At 49.2% G+C, this 10,533-nt stretch overlaps 1 protein-coding gene across 1 annotated transcript in view; it reads right to left on the bottom strand.

Moving 5' to 3' along the window:
• The window catches only part of ATP2B2 (ATPase plasma membrane Ca2+ transporting 2), a 375,124-nt gene extending 365,376 nt beyond the window's left edge, over positions 1-9,748 (bottom strand). Inside the window, exon 1 of the mRNA XM_034996819.1 lies at positions 9,682-9,748. The gene's annotated coding sequence lies outside the window, so the exon portion shown is untranslated. The remainder of the gene's footprint in view (positions 1-9,681) is intronic.
• Positions 9,749-10,533: the final 785 nt, after the last annotated feature.

Here is a 10,533-nt window from a genome sequence, read left to right as displayed (position 1 = left end):
TCATTCATTCATTCATTCATTCATTCATTCATTCATTCATTCATTCAATGAATATCTTCCTCAGTATCTACCATGTTCCAAGCCCTGTGTGCTAGCCTGTGAAGGGCACAGGAAGGGATAAACCCCAATCCCCTGTCCTCTCACAGCTTCCAGCCTAGTGGGGGAGCCAGGAGAGTGAGTGCACAGTTGGGCAGACTCTGGGGGCTGCCTCCCCAGGGGCCATTCCTTCCTCCTTCCTGGCTGGCAGAGCCCTGACTATGCCCCGGATTGACAGCTTCAGACCTAAGTCCTGCCCCTTTTAAGCTTTTGGTCCCATTCCCTTGGCTGTGACTGGTTTAGGCATGGCCATATGACCCAATTCCAGCCAATGAGACACAAGAGGAAGTTGGCTGGGGAATTCTGGGAAAGATTTCCTACCTGATAAAAGAAGCACAGAGAGGCCCTCTTTTATCTCCCAGGTGCTGTGACATCTGCAGGGAATGCTCCTGCCAAGGGAGCTCCTCCTGGCTGATGATGGCAGAGGAGAAAGACAGACCATAGGCTACTGTCGTATGGATGAGCCCTGGAATTACCCACCTGCAGAGCTTTTGATTATGTGAGGTAAGAAAGGGTCTTACTGTTTGCCAGTTGAGTCAGGGTATCCAATTCATTGAAACCAAAAGCCAACTCCCTGGTTCAGCAGTTAATACACAATAGTTAATGCTCTGGGGTGGGGTGGGTGGGGTGCCTTGAGGAAAAGTTTCACAAAGAAGTCACATTTGACCAGTCTTCCTTTTCAAGAGTGAGAAATAGTTGGCCAGTCAGACGAGTTGGCATCTGCAAAGTCTGGAAGCATGAGCTAGCCCAGGATGTGGGCAAAGGAAAGGTCTGGAGCCCACATATTATAAATGAAGACAACAGCTCCTTTTGCCACATCCTCTCCAGGCCTCGCTTTGCTTCTCTGTAAAATGGGACAGAGACCTTCCTCACAAGGTGGTGGTGAGGCTTGAATGGGACTGTGCACATGAAAGTGCTTGTAATTGCCTGGCCCTACCTAAATCATAGCTGTCATCTACATTCGGCCTTTGCCTGAGGGATGGCTCATCTAAAGCTGTCCCCTCCCTCCAAATTTCCAGCCTGGCTGCAATCTCCTTTTCATCTCTTCCTTCAACCCTTTGCAGGCTGTCCTTAAGTTAGAAATGATTTCTCTATTTGACCATACCACAGTTCTCTTCTCTTCTTTCATTCTGAACAGTTTCACCTAATTCAGTGACTCCATTCAGGAATTCATCCTCAGGAGATGCCTGGCTGCGTGCCCAGGGGTCCACACACCAGAATGTTCACCATAGTGTTGCCTATAATAGCAAAATTCTGGACACAACCTGAGTGCCCATCAGGAAGGGACCCATTAAATAAATTATGACAGAGCCACTTATAAAAGATGAAGGAGAGGTATATTTATTGTTATTTAAGATGTCCATATACTATTATTGAGTGAGAGATAGGTACAAAAAAACCCCCCAAAACCCTACTATTTACTTATCAATCATAGAGAAATGTTTGGAAAGACATTTGGCAAAATATTAGTGGAGATTAGTTCTTTTTAATGGAATTTTATTTATGTTCAACTTTCTTTTTTTTAGAGATTTTATTTATTTATTAGACAGACAGAGAGAGAGAGGGAGGGAGCATGCAAACATAAGCAGGAGGAGAGGCAGAGGAAGAGGGAGAAGCAGGTGCCCCGCTAAGTGGGGAGCCCGATGTGGGGCTCAATCCCAGGACCCTGGGATCATGACCTGAGCTGAAAGCAGACACTTAATGGACTGAGCCACCCAGGTGTCCCTATGTTTTACTTTCTTTATGCTTTTCAATATCACTTGCACTTTCTATAATCATTATGTAACATGTCTATAATCCACGGCTAAAAGCTATTTTTATTTTGAAAGGGAAAAATATAGAGCAAATTGAAGCTAAGATCCACTTCTTTGGGCAATCTCACCTAAAGTCATGTGTGACAGGATTGGAGAGTTTGTGCTGGTTCTGCTAAGCTGGAACCCGCTCCATGGCATCTCTGCTCAGACATTTGCTGGTGTGGTGAGCTCACTATTATGCCAGGCCAAGCTCTAACAACTAGAGAGTTCTCTCACATTGAACAAGAATCTCACTCTTAGTCCTAATGCTGCCTTCTGTGCCTCACAGAATAAGCCTGATGCTTCCCTCTTCCCCGATGCACTTGTCACACTCAACCCCAGTCACTCATCAAGTGATATGATTTCTGGGGGACTGCCCCATTTCTAGGCAGGGCACGAGTAAAGACCTGGAGATGTGCAAGCATCTCTGCAAGCATGCCGCGAACTTGTCCGGAGGAGCATGGGGCACATGTGGGGACAGATAAGGCCAGCGTGAAATTGGAAAGGTCCATATATGCCATGTTAAGGAGATTGGCCATCACCTCATAGGGCATGGTTCTCACTTGTTTTGTATTCATAACACCTTCATACACTAAAAATTTGGCATCACACTTGAAGGAATTAAAGGACTCAAAAATACCTCTAAACAAATAGTGATTATTTCAACTCATTCCCTACTTGTATCAGTCAGGATGGGCCAGGTTATGCTGCAGTAACAAATAAGCCCAAAGTGCCAGTGCTAAAAGCATGGTCTCCTCACTGATGCTATATGCACATTATGGGTTGATGTGGGGCTCTATACCATTCTCACTCAGAAATCGGATTAAGGGAGGCTACATCTCCATGCTACTTCAATTGCCAAGAGAGGAAAAGGGGAAAGTGGCCAATAGTGTGCTGGTTATTAGAGATTCTACCCAGAAATGACACATGTCACTTCTCAAAATTCATTGGCCAAAGCAAGACACAGAGCTATAACTAATATCAAAACAGGCAAGGAAGTTTATTATGTGCCTAGAGAGTACAGAGCTGGAAATATTTCTCTGTCACTAATGACTAACCAAATTACTACATCAAAAAGAAGAGGGAGCAGAGAAAGAGGGGGAGGATGAAGAGGGCAAGGGAGGGAGGTATTTATGATCCAGGCTCTTTGCTAAACACTCTACAAATCTTAATTCTTAAATCAATCCTACGCACTACTTTTATCTTCTTTCTTTTACTGCTGAGGAAACTGAGGCACAGGGAAGTTAAGCCACTTGCCCAAAGTCACACAGCTGGTAAGAGGTCTGTCCAGAATTGTTCCTAGGCACTCTTTTTTTTTTTTTTTTAAGATTTTATTTATTTATTTGAGACAGAGAGAATGAGAGACAGAGAGCATGAGGGGGAGGAGGGTCAGAGGGAGAAGCAGACTCCCTGCCGAGCAGGGCGCCCGATGCGGGACTCGATCCCGGGACTCCAGGACCATGACCTGAGCCGAAGGCAGTCGCTTAACCAACTGAGCCACCCAGGTGCCCTGTTCCTAGGCACTCTTAACCATCATTACATTACTGAACAAACAGTCAACTATGAATCAGTGCCAATAAAAACATTCAGTTATTTCAGAATTCAGCCTGTTGCCCTTTGCACAGATTTGCTGAGAACTTTCCAGGCCTCATGTTCTTATCTACTCCTGATGGCAACGTTTGGGAGATTACATTCAACGTGACCTCTCTGTCCAATGCCAGTTTATTGCACACTGTGCCTCTTATATCCCACCTACATGTTGGACCCTCTTTACACCCCAGACCCTCATGACCCACCCAGCACTATGTTATGACTATTGGATCTTCACCTCAACAGCTCATTTCTTCAAACAGCGTCAGAAGCATATTTTTCAAGTTGCTCACACACTGACGGCCCACCTGTGAGTTTTGTTGGACTATGATCACTGCTTGGCAAGGTGCCCTCATCCCAGGCTTTTGTTGTTGCTGTTGGGGGGTGGTGACTATTTAGATTGTATAAGAAATCCATTCACCCAACACACATTTATTAACCATCTACTATGTGTCCAAAAAGTGTAGCGGCAGTTGGGAAACAGACGCTGGGGTGGAGGCCTTTGGGCACTGCCCCCCTCCCCCTTACACCCTCCCCTACCAGGGCGTAACACATCACTGCTCTCTGACATCCTGGCCCCATGAAACCAGGAAGGATCCATTAGAAACATCTCCATACCAGCAGGCTTCCTGCTACCCAGAGGGCGCCACGCAGTGAGGCCAGCTTGGAACTAGAAACACGGGGGCTGGGTTTGAGATGTGGCTTCATCAATGAGTAACCCCCTTACGGGGAAAGGAAGCTGGTATTTATCAAGCCATAGTATAAGTGTGCTGTGAAGATGGAAAGATAGAGAGGTGAAAAAGGCTCTATAAATGACAAGCTGAGGGTGATGATGGCAATGATCACTGCCATCAAGAAAGTACCTACTGTGTGCCAGGCACTGTGCCAAGAACTTTACTGGTCTTATTCTTGTCATGCTTCACAAAAGGCCCCATGAAGTAGGTGCTCTTAGTATCCTGTTTTGCACATGAGGAAACAGATGCCGTTGAAGCCACTCACGCAAGATCACACAGATGCGGTTGGAAAGCGATGGCACCAAGACAATAAGCTCAGCAGGCTGGCTCAAATGGTAGATGCTCCGGTGTACACCTGGACGGTTTTCTCTCTAAATGTGGACTGCACAGCTGTTGCTTTCTCTTTTTGATTCCTTAGTACTTGTGTGAACTTTGGGGGAAAGTGGGGGCACGTTCTTGCCTGAAATCATAAACGTTCACTCATTCCTTGGTTCATTGTTGTTGTGCATTGAATTGTGTCCTCCCAAGAGACATGTTAGAGTCCTAACCCCAGTACCTGTGAATGAGACCTTATTTAGAAGTAGGGTCTTTGCAGATGTAATCAATTTTAGATGAGGTCATACTCAATGAGGATGGGCCCTATTCCAAAATGACGAGTATCCTTATAAGGAGAGAACGATTTGGAAATAGAGACAGACAGAAGAAAGACAGCTGTGTAAAGAGGGAGGCAGAAATTGGAGTGATGTAGCTACAAGCTAAGGAACAGCAAAGATTGTCTGTTACCATCAGAAGCTAGGAAGAGGTGAGGATGATTCTTCTCTACAAGTTTCAGATGGAGTGTGGCCCTGCCGATACCTTGATTTTAGACTACTAGCCTCCAGACCTGAGAGACTAAATGTCTGCTTGTTTTAAGCATCCTAGTTTGTGGTAATTTGTTTTGGCAATCCTAGGAAACTGATACAATCATGTATTGAACATCTCCTATGTTCCAGACATAGTGGGAATAGGACATTAAAAGAGACAGGAACTCAAGACTTTAACACGTTCACAGTCTGGTGGATCTGGCTTATATAGCATTCTGCTCTAGAGGGAAAAAAAACAGTAACTAAGTAGTGGTTTGAGTAGCAGGAGACATGAATTCTAGGTCTAGTTCAGCAGCCTTAAAATGCTGTGTGACCTTGAAGAAGTCACTTTCCCTCTCTGGACCTATCTTTTCACTTTTTCTATAAAATCAAGGAGTTGGCCCAATTACTTCTCAAGGGGTATCCTAGCTTTAAAGTTCTATGACCTGCTGGGGTGAGGACAAGCAAGAAGGGGCAGGGAAAGCATGGGCTGCCTTCCATACTCCTCCCACCACCCTCTTTATGGAGCTCTGGCACTCCAGGGCACTATTCCTCTGCCCTCATCATTCCAGGGCCAGGTACCAGACAACTAGGGACAGCCTCTATGCCCTAGAGCCAAGCCTAAACCTGTTTACCTTGCCTTGCCTGTTCCTTCCCATGGAAACCACAATAAAGTCTCCTGTCCACCTTTTCTTCCTGCCTCCCTCTGCCTGCTGACCGAACGTGGTGCTTCCCTTGTGGTGTGGTGTGGCCGGCCCCTCCTCTTGGGAACTGTAACAAGCGGTCTCTTCAATGGCCGTCGCTTCCGATCTATTGGCCTCACCATACCTACATCATAATAAACCTGTATTTAAAAATAAGGACAATATCATCTACCTCACAGGAGTGTCATGAAGTTTAAAGATTAAATATGGGAAAACGGTCTCTCTCACACAGCATCAGGCATATGGCAGGGGCTTTCACAATGTTACTCTCTTTTCTCTCTCCCCATCCATATTTTTCCCCTATGCCTTCCTTCTCCCATCTCTCTCTCACTACATGGATTGGCTACATAATTTGTGGGACTCAGTGCAAAATAAAAATGTGGGGTCCCCTGTTCAAAAAGTATTAAGAATTTCAATATGGTGACCACAGAACATTAAATCAAGTACAGAGGCCCTTCTCAACACGGGACTGTGTGTGACTGCATAGGTCATGCACCCATGAAGCTGGCCCTGGGCCTTCCTCCTTTCCGACCTTCCATCAGGTTCTCTTCTGCTTCTCAAATCTCACTAGCCTGATTTTCCAATCTCCTAAAGCCCCAATATTGAGCCCCTTTTTTTGTTCTCTACTAATGGATTCAAATTTTTAGATACCTTAAAGATTTAATAATTCCACTTCATTGTGAGGGGAGGAAAGGAGGCCAGTATAAATTAATGAAAGTCTGAGAAATAAGACATTACTAAAGGAATACTGTTTTATTACCCTCTGTTTTATATGGTGACAGAGGTGACATGGAGAGGAAGAGTGGAGGAAGTTGAAGCTTTTTGGATTTGATTTGACAAACAGAAAAGATTTCACTTATAACTTGTGATAAGCATATTCCTTTTTTGCAAGTGATGCTACTAAAAACCGTCTTTTAAGTAGGTTAATATTTCTCTTGTTGACAATCACTTCACTTGCAGAAACTTTTTAATGCTACAGAAGCTGGTAAATTTCTTCTGCAGTGATTCTATATAACAAAATGATTTCATTGACCTTGCTGGCAATCTATAGTATAGATCGGGTTATAGACAATTCTTGTCAAAGGGAAATCCAGTCCAGCAAATTCTCTCTGCTCCCCAACTCTAGGATAGTCACATCTTCAGAGCATCATCTTCGAAGATGCAGAGTTCATCACGCACCACCGTACAACACTCCTCGACTTAATCTTCACTGGCTGCCGCCACGTTTCAAACCTAACTATTGTCCTGTCATAATTGGATCTAGACCTATTTGTGCAGCCTCCCCTGCACAACTAAAACCTGTGGTTGGGGTCATGCAGTTTGGGGTGAATTGAGGTATGGAGCAGGTCCAGGTCCTAAACAGTGCACACCCCCCATCTCCAAGCATTAGCAATCTGGACCTGGACTGCCCTCCCCCAAACCTGCGCAGTCTGCCAAAATCCTAACTCATGTTTCAAGGTCCAGCTCAAAGGTCCTCTCCTCTGGGAAGCTGCCTCTGACATTTCCAGGCAGAATCCGTGCCTCCTTCTACCCCACAGCACGTCTATTAGAGCATTTGTGCTCCTGCCTAACAGTCATCTGTACACCTCTTTCCAAGAGAGAGTGTGCCCTTGGGCCCTGTGTCTCACCCATCTCTGAGGAGGCAGGGCAGCCCAGCAGCTAAGTAGCAGAGGAGGTCCCAGCTCCAACGCTAACCAGCTGCATGAAGATGGTAACACCAGTTTCACAGCATTGTGAGGCTTCAATCAGATGATAACCCAAAAGTGCTTATTAGCACAGAGCCTGGGAAAAAGCAAGCTCAAAAAATATTAACAGCTCTCCCTGAACACTGGTATATAAACATGGGGTCACAGAATGGCCACACATCCCAGTTTGGCTGGACAGTCCTGATTTATGCCTGTGGTCCTGGAGTTATTATTAATAATGCCCTCTCCCCTTCTCAAAAGTGTTTCAGTTTGGATGACAATTTATATGGCCACCTTTGGCAGTTAGGACCAGGTCTATTTTATTTATCAGTGTGCCCCTGCCACATAAGCAGTGCTTAGTACATGTTAAATACTTAATAAAAATGTATCAAATGAATGTGTCTCCCATGCCTAGCAAGTGCCTGGCACCTGGTAGGAGCTTCATAACTGCAAAATATGGCTGATTTCTCTGCATTTCCAAGCACCTCTTGACCCAGAGAAGGCATGAATCAAGGCTCAGTGAGTGAGTGAGTGAATGAATGAACACACTCCCTCCCTTCTCCTGTATTGCCAGTAGTACATCTATCTGCAAGAAGGAATGACATCTCCCAGAGGTAGGGAGAAGACTGGGTCAGATGGAGGAGGTGAGGATGATGGTCTTCCCGTGAGACTGTGGCGAGGGGGTGTCTCTTCCTGGGGCTGTAGCAAGTCCCTGTTTCCATTTCCCAGCTAGAAACTAGGGATTGATTTGCCCCATGCAAGCATCAGGAAACCACAACCAGTGGGTCCAGTGGGCTCTTGAGGGTGCCGAGACACTTGCCTCCACTACACATTGCATATAAAGTACAGGTGCTCAGGGTTCCAGCAGGTGCTGCCCACCAGCAGCTGACAATAGCCACAGGGGAGAAGTCACCTAAATCTAGGTGCCAGAAACAGAAGGAAGAGAATAGGAATTACTTCTGCCCTTCTAGGCTCAGAAAGGAAATTTTACATGTTGGTAGCCAAAAATATTTGGATGCAGACCATGCACCAGACATGATAAGAACTTCAAGAACATTAACTCAATAATCAGAACAGCCCTATGAAGTAGCTACTCCCATTTTACACATGGGAAGTGAGTCAGAGTGGGGAAATGACTTGCCAGAGGTCACACAGCCAGTAAGACAGTGTCCCAAAGTTCAAATCGCCTGGAGGGCAGGGGTAGAAACCAAATAGGAGTCCTCTCCAACCCTCCCCAACCCAATATAAGAAAGCCCAGTTCTTGCTCCTCCTGGTCTGGCTGTGTGACCTTGGGTCTGGCTCAACCTCTCTGAGCCTCACTTCCCTTTTTCAAGGCTAACGTTCTAGGAGGCTAGGATATTCTCCATTTCCAGGACATCTCCTCCTCCTGAGACCACAGGCTTCAGGGTGACCAGAGCCTGGGTGAGTCCAGGCATCCAAGAACATACTGATCCACCATGGGGACCCGGGTTGGGAGGTACCTTCTCCACCCATTTTCTGAAGGAGCCCCTGCAGCTGGGCTGAAAAATCAAGCTGTGGATCTAACAGCCCAACTGAGTGTGGGGCTTAGGAGCTCTTGTGTCACCAGGTGGGATACTGTAGGCATCTGCTTGGAGAAGGGCTGTGGGAAGGGTGAGGGAAGCCAGAAAAATGCGAGAGCTGCAGAGAGTACCTGGTGGAGGGTCCTCCACCACTTTGGCTCTTAGAAGCTAGGACAGAAACCGCCTTTGGGGAGGGTAGACGCCCCCAGCCCAGGGTCAATGTCCATTGCGCTCGTCATTTCCCCAGCCTGCAGGAATCTGGGCCTGGAGAAAGGGGGGCCCCTATACTGGACGCCAGGCGGAGAAGTCAGAGCCAGCTGAGCAGGAGGAAATGCGGGGGGCGGCTCTAACGCTCTGGACGCCCCCAGCTTCGGGGCTGTTCTAAGCCCGGAAAGTTTGCGCGCGGCAGGCGCGCGGTGCGCCCCCTCCCAGCGCCCGCAGGCGCCGGGTCCGCAGGCGCCCACCCCGGCCCGCCCCGCCCGCCGCTCGGTGCCCGCTCAAGGTCACTGCTGACAAGGCGCCTGCCTCCGCGAAGCGAGGGGACCCAGAACGCGCTCCGGCTTAAGCTCGGACTCTGGCCCGCCGGGGCTTCCTAGGGTCGAGCGCGTTTGGAAGGGAAGCCGGCGGGGAGGGAGATAGAGACCGAAGGAGAAGGGAGGAGGCCCAGAGCCTCGGGCCCGGCCGCCCCTGCCTCACCTGCGCCGGCTCCGCGAGCGAGATGCTGCCGCTGCCGCCGCCGCTGCCGCCGCCACTGGTGCGCGCCCGGCCCGGCCCGGCCCCGCTGCGGCTGCGGCTCCTCTGCCGCGGCTGCCCCGCGCTCGCCTCGCCCCGCGGCCCCGCCGCCGCCCGCTTGCCTCCCTCCCTCCGCCGCCGCCTCTGCCACCGCTGCACTGCGCTCTGCCCGCCTCCCTCCCTCCCCTCTCCTCCCCTCCCCGCTCCCTCCTCCCCCGCGCGCTCCCCCTCGGCCCTCCCCAAACTCCGCTCGGAAAGCGCCCCGCGGGACCCGGAGTGCGCCGTCCCGCCCGCGCCCCCCTGCACGCGCACGTGCGGGTCGGCCTCGGCCGCGGGAGGGGTCTGCAGCCTATCCCACCGGTGCGGTCTCCAGGTACTTCTAGTGGCAGCCACCCCTTACTGCGCCCCATCCCCACCGTTAGCTTGACCCCTGGAGGGAAGCCACCCTCTCACCCTTCCCCCTGGGTCAGGATGTCCCAAGCCTCCCCTACACAACTGAAACCTGTGGTTGGGGTCACGCAGTTTGTAGTGAATTGAGGTATGGAGCGGGCCTTTGGGGAGACTTAGCTTTGGGGGAGGGGCTGGCTGGACCAATCCTAGGGAGTTTAGCTGGAGGGCACTCAGACCCTGAGAAAGGACTCCGGTAGGGCAAGGGCACCTGCTGGGCCCAAGCCTCCAGCCTCTCAGGCCTAAGGCCTGGAGGAGACCAGGAAGAGGCCCTGCCTGAGGAGAAAGGCGAAAACCCCAGGCACACACTGAAAGCACCTCCTCAAAGCAGGCTTCCCCTCCTTGGCTCAGGCCCCAGGTCGCTGAAAA

The sequence above is a fragment of the Mirounga leonina genome, unplaced genomic scaffold (genome assembly GCF_011800145.1).
Source record: "Mirounga leonina isolate KUSES-001 unplaced genomic scaffold, KU_Mleo_1.0 Mir_94, whole genome shotgun sequence".
Lineage (NCBI taxonomy): Eukaryota > Metazoa > Chordata > Mammalia > Carnivora > Phocidae > Mirounga > Mirounga leonina.
This window is presented reverse-complemented; position numbering and strand designations above follow the sequence as displayed.